This window comes from Podarcis tiliguerta (genome assembly GCF_965153285.1).
Source record: "Podarcis tiliguerta genome assembly, chromosome: 5".
NCBI lineage: Eukaryota > Metazoa > Chordata > Lepidosauria > Squamata > Lacertidae > Podarcis > Podarcis tiliguerta.
This window is the reverse complement of record NC_139538.1, coordinates 54,338,517-54,344,958: the sequence shown is the minus strand read 5'-3', so window position 1 is coordinate 54,344,958 and position 6,442 is coordinate 54,338,517. Positions and strand designations below refer to the sequence as shown.

Genomic DNA, 6,442 nt, shown 5'->3' with positions numbered 1-6,442 from the left:
ACCCAAAATTCTCAGTACATACCTCTGGTGATGAATGATATTCAATGTCTTCATGTTGGTTTCTAAGTGCAATTCAATCCCTGACACTGATCTTTGAAGCCTTAAACAACCTTAGCCACATGTGGTCTCCTTGTCCCATGTAAACCTAACCATAATGCTGATTTCTTTAGGAGAGGATCTGCTCCAAGAGATGCCACTATCTGAAGAAAGGTCGGCAGCATCAGGAACAGAGTCTTTTCTGTGGTGGCCCCCAGATTTTGATTTCCCAGCAGAATTCATTTGGTTCCTTACCTTCCTGTTGCTACAGGTGAAAGCAATTCAACTTGCTCAAGCTTTTGAAAGGGCAGAGGAGAGTTTATTTCCCTCTCTCTCTTAGTTCTGATATTTACCCCTGACCTCAGCTTCAGACCTATAATGCAACATGCTAGAACTGAGTCTTAAAAGAAAAAGGCAAAATACGGGTCCATGGAGTTAAAGTTGTAAGCTAGAAGAAGCATGTGGCTAATTGTAGACATTAAAGTTAAGGTCTTCACTTGCTATTTCCATATTCTTTGGAGCATGAATGATCACATGCTTTTGCTTTTTTCTGAAGAGCTTTTGAATTTTAGAATAATACTAATGCGAACATGCTTGATCTTTTCTACAATTAATTCAGAGTGGAAGAGTTGCAATGAGTATACAGCTCCTGCAGCCAATAGATTAGTAGTGGGAAACTCCCCCCACTCCCGTTGAAGGCCACATTCAGGCAGTAGGTGGGATCACAGCTGACTCTGTGTGTGGGAAACTACTAAGCAAAGATCACAAAACTCCTACCATTGGAGATGGTACTTGGAAGCATCTCAGCAATTTCTCCATATTTGAGGACTTCCACATTCCCAGGTTAGAATGACTGATGTCCCTTTTTGCTTGTTTAAACTTTAGGCACATGTGGGCTGGTTTCATCTATGGAGCAATTTTTATTTTATTTTATTTTAAATGAAACTTGTTTGGGGCATGGTATGCTATGCTTGTTCCTACTTACACTGAATGATATCACCTACACTGAATATAGGAGTGCAGTAGGGAAATAAACAGGATAGTTAAAAATTTTCCTGGACCCTAGGAATAAATGAATGGTAAGCACACTTCCAAAGCTAGAATTTAAAGGAAAAAAGCAGCACTTTTCTTAGGACTTAAGGAAACTATTTTCTTGAAGTTCAGAGACTGGAGATCAAATCTGGGGCAGTGATAACCGCTGCAAGCTAGGCATCCAGTTTTGACACTCTGCAGCCACACTTTAATTGCCTGCCATAAGTTGCTGTCACCTGCTGCCATGTCGATTACCAGGGAGCAAAAAACATGTGCGTGACAGCACAATGTGCCATTCTGTTGCCGCGTTCCTCTTTTCCACCTCCATTCTCACCTACCTAAGACCAAGATAATTACGTGCAGAACAGTTTTGGTTTGCTGTGGAAAGTTCGGTTGATACAGATGGCAATGTTTTTAAAAAATGATCCCATTCAGTCCTGTGAAAGATATTTCTTTTGCACTCATCCTTTGGTGAATTCGTTTAATGGTTCAAGTAATTTCCTCTCAGTGAGGATAAGCTGTCAGACTCTGAGAATCCCTAACACAAGTTTGGCGCCAGTGAAAAGATTATTTGATCACCCAGGCAAGATGGTTGTTTTATAGATTCTCAAAAGGGAGCCATAGTGGACTCATGCTGCACAACCCCCCCCCCAAAAAAAAAACAGGCGTACAAAAACGGCCTTAAAATGGAATAGTAGTTGTGATGTTCTAGTCAAGCACTTTTGTACTTGAATAATGCATCCCTTGAATCATGCAGGCCTCCCTGCCTTAGGGAACCTTTCTAGCTTTCGCCTTATAATACACCACGCTCATCATGAGGTGGAATGGGAACGTCCAAGAATGTTTGGAGGAATCTGCCTGAGGGAAGAGGTTGCGTTAAACAATCTTTGGGGACCTTCCTGGCCTGTGAACCGTTCCATAGCATTGACAGGATAATTTGAGAGGAAGCGAAAGATCTTCAAGGAGCTGACCAAAATCGCAAGGAAATATCAGCCCTGTGTATTTGGGATTTCAGAGTGCTATAGCCGACTACAGCATCTTTGTGACAAATTGGTTTTAATTTAGCATGAGATTTCATGGGCAACAGCCGACACAAGCAGTTTTGTCTTCAAAGCATCTAAGCAAGAAAGTTAACCTTGTTCTGTTTGCTTCCCCAAGGGACTGCGCTACTGCTTTAAGGAGCTTCTTAACTAATGCTGCCGTGTTTAGAATGTGCCCAAGGAACAAAATTCATAATTTACTTATGGTCTGCAACTTACAGAAGTGGAAAAAACCATCACCTCTAAAAGAGATTGCCAAATCCTGATTTCTGCTTATGCGCATTTTATTCATGATACTTTTCTCCTAATTTTCTTCAAAGAGTCCAGAGATAAAACCTACTCTTACTATTTTTTAGGTTTTTAGATTTCAAAGTACATTGTGTTATTTTTGAAAGATCCTTCACACTGACCTAAGGCTAATGAGCAAAACACATCCAGATAACAAACTGTCAGGCTTACAAAAACAGGCTCCCAAACAGTTGCAGAACACGAGTGTTAATCAATAGCTCTCTCTGGTTGAACTCAGAAATTGTTAAAGAACCTGGGAAACTTTTGTTAAGCCACACTTTTTAAATGTATTTCTGGGTGCTTCCAGGTGGGTGTTTCTTGTGGGATAGGCACACTTCATGCATTATTATTATTTTTTGTAGGCTTCACATGACATCATTGCCATCAAAATGCCAGCCTGGATTTCCCCCATTTTATCTGGATTTACTCTTTCTGCAGATAATTCAACACTAACACCACACCCCATAGCTGCTGTTGTGGTGACATTTGAACAACCCATTTGCAATATGAAACCCCCACCCAGAAATGCCCCGGGACAGATGACATAGGTATAGTCATATTTTCATTTAACATTTCTGTTTTGGTTTTCGTGTATTTCATAAGGCTAGTTGCCTGGGGAAAAACAGGGGATAGGTGTGTGTGTGTGTGTGTGTGTGTGTGTGTAACTAGCTGAGGGCGAGAGAGTTCTGGGCAGTCATGGCAACTGTTGCCAAGGGAATCGGAATGTTGGGAAAGTGACAATGGGGCAGTTAGGCAGGGGAAGGGGGAAGAGAAGAGAAGAGCCGGAAGGGTGGGCTAGGAAGGAAGAAGAAAGTGTTGCTGTGAGTTTGTGAAGCACATTCAGTGAGGGGACCCTGCAGCCAAGTTCCAGGTGTGACTGTGGTAGATAGAGGCAGGGAGGAAAAAGAATGACAGGAGAGAGAAGAAGCTGTAAGGTGAATTGGGATTTGGCTAGCAGCGATGCCAAGGAGCAACATCACATTCACAGGAACAGCCAGGGAACGTCACAACATCCTAAGGAACTGGACTGGGGAAAATGACTGCAGTATTAGTTTATTGCACAAGACAGGATTTGGTATTGTAAGGGCATTTTATGCTGGAGAAAAGTTATTCTGTTCCTCCTTTATAATAAAAGTCATTTTAACAGACGTGGTTTTCGTTGGCTTCCAAACGCCTTTCTCTGAGTGTGAATTTGGAGCGTGGTCTCCCACTCACCATCTCTTCCTGTCAGATTCTGACAATGAGATGAACGCTTGCTCTCTCGCACTCATTCACACATGATTGGATCAGGCTCCCCATTGATAGGAGAAATAAAATATGTTGCAGTAAAGTCATGCCTTTACCTCAGTGATGGCCAAACTTGGCCCTCCAGCTGTTTTGGGTCTACAACTCCCATCATCCCTAGCTAACAGGACCAGTGGTCAGGGATGATGGGAACTGTAGTCCCAAAACACCTAGTTTAAAAAGGTGTCTATTTTAGAGGTGTGGGTTTTCAAAGACGCATCTTTTGCTGCTTTGACAATGTGCTGTACACAGGCTAGCGTACCAATATGGCAAGAAGCACAATAAAAATGAATTTATAAATATTTGGGGTTTGAGACTTGAAATAACAATCACAGAATGAGTCAAGCATTATTTTGAGAGAGAGATCATATTTGCCGGATTGCTATTTCTAATTCATCTGGTCTGCATGTGAAAGCTATAAATTTCAGTGGAACATACTTTTTATCAAAGAAGTCTACCTTTCAAACGTATAAACATATCATCATCTTGTAGGCATTAGCAAAGAGAAGGATGCTGGTAGAAGGGGCGTGTATTTCCAGCTGTCCAGCTGCAAATAATCTGAATTACACTTTCATCCTGAGCAAGGTGGAAAATGCAACCCCAAATAATCAGCTTTTTTCATTTGCAGACTTACAACACTTGTTCAGCTTGGAAACAACTTTGCAGATAAATAATGTTTGGAAGGGACAAGCTTCTTCTCTATAGGATCTTTGATGGGTCAACTGACAGCACATTCTTTGCCATAATCTCCAAGGACCCTAAGAAACCTGTCTGGTTGCATGACAATATTCATGTGACTTGATTAACCAAGATCTATTGGATTCAAGAAGTCTGCTCAAGAACATAGAACACATGATAACTTTCAGCATAAATGGTCAAGGGCACACCAGTAAGTCCTAAAATTGATCCATTACATGCATGTCCTAGTGCAGTGCTCGGGAACCTGTTGCCGCCAGTCTAATGCAGTTTTCTGGGACACTGCAGGTTCACCACAGCTGCCCAGCTCACCTCCTTGGGGTCATTTCTTCTCCTGTTTTGTGAGTGTGAGAGAGGTAGAGAAGATGTAGCTGCTACACAATAAGGCTGGGCGAAAAAAAACTTGGCAGGAAACTGGAGGGTTGGGGAAGCCTGGGATGGAGATGGGGGACGGTAGAGAGGGGGAAATGGAAATGGACGAAACAATGGAAGGAAAGCCAACTGCAAGCAGTCACTTGTAATCTGTGTTAATGGAGGAGGGAAAGGCAGTATGAGAATGTAAACTGGATGGAGAGAGGGAAAGGGAGTAGAGAAAGGAGGAGAGATATGGGGTGTCAGTGAGCAAGTTTGCTATGCAATCCTGCAAACTGCCCACTTTGGGCTCTCATCCTATACAAGTGGCATGTGGCCTTTGACAGATTACTTCTGAAGGAAGTAATATAAGACCTACCATGAGCAGCTGCCTCTGACTCTCTGGGAAGTAACTGGGATCAAGCCTGGATTTTCCAGGATCAGATCCTGATAACCTAGTTTTCAAGTAGTGCACAAACTACAGTTTCTTGGTTCAGACCTCACAAGGTACTCCAACTTAACAAACCACAATATAGATGTCAACATCAAGCAGCTTGAATAGAAAATATTTTCATGAAACACCTTGATTGAAGACACAGCACGGTTGGCCAAAACTTCTATTTATAAGTTACTGTTTTTCAGACTTCTGTTTTAAAGGTGAACTGTGGAATCATTTTACTCCCACGGGAATACAAAACCTCATAAAATGTTAATATAGCCTTGGGAGACTGGTGTTTCTAACAACAACAACAAAATCAGTTGGTTGCAGCCACACAAATGGCATCAGAGAGACAAAGAGGTAAAATATAATGGGAAGTACAGTATGAAGATCTGAAAAAGCATATTCCACAGAAACTGAGAAGCAAACAAATTTTTTTTTTGCTATTGATTTTCACCCTGCTGCAGCTGTCCTTTTGATTCCCACTTTCTTCTTGTCTTCCAGGAATGTATCATGTGGTGGTGTGTTTACAGAATACTTTTGCCCTTTTGTATTGGTTCAGATAAGTGCTGCACAAACAATTCTTCATAGTTACACAAGTATTACAACACAATGCTAGAACTCTGACTTCTCAGAAAAATTTCCTGCAACTTTTGTTCATTAGTGAAATATTGCAATACAGTGGTGCCCTGCAAGACGAATGCCTCGCAAGACGGAAAACCCGCTAGACGAAAGGGTTTTCCGTTTTGGAGGTGCTTCGCAAAACGAATTTGCTATGGGCTTGCTTCGCAAGATGAAAATGTCTTGCGAGTTCCTGCGGGGGTTTTCCCCCTCCCCCCTTTTCCCCAAGCCGCTAAGCCGCTTAACAGCTGATCGCTAAGCCGCTTAACAGCTGATCCACTAAGCCCGCTAAGCCGCTAATAGCCTTTTAGCAGCTAATCCGCTAATCCCTTAAACCTTTAATAGCTGCTAATAGCCGCTAATCCGCTAATCCCTTAAGCCTTTAATAGCTGCTAATAGCCGCTAAACCGCTAATAGCGCTAATCCGCTAAGCCGCTAATGGGTTTGCTTCGCAAGACGAAAAAAACCGCTAGACGAAGAGACTCGCGGAATGGATTCTTTTCGTCTTGCGAGGCACCACTGTACCTTCCATTTTGAGTTATGTGGCACATTAAATATCTTTTTATTATTATTGTGGCATAAGCCAGAGGTAGTCAATGTGATGCCCTCCAGATATTTTTGGGACTCCCACCATCCCCACCATTGACCATAGTGA

General features: G+C 42.2%; 1 long non-coding RNA gene across 1 annotated transcript; it reads left to right on the top strand.

Moving 5' to 3' along the window:
• Positions 1 to 3,155: 3,155 nt before the first annotated feature.
• On the top strand, positions 3,156 to 5,840 carry LOC310677211. The gene is made up of 3 exons (XR_014510990.1): positions 3,156 to 3,267; positions 4,309 to 4,569; positions 5,671 to 5,840. It is a non-coding gene; the product is annotated as an uncharacterized lncRNA (long non-coding RNA).
• The last annotated feature ends 602 nt before the right edge of the window (positions 5,841 to 6,442 follow it).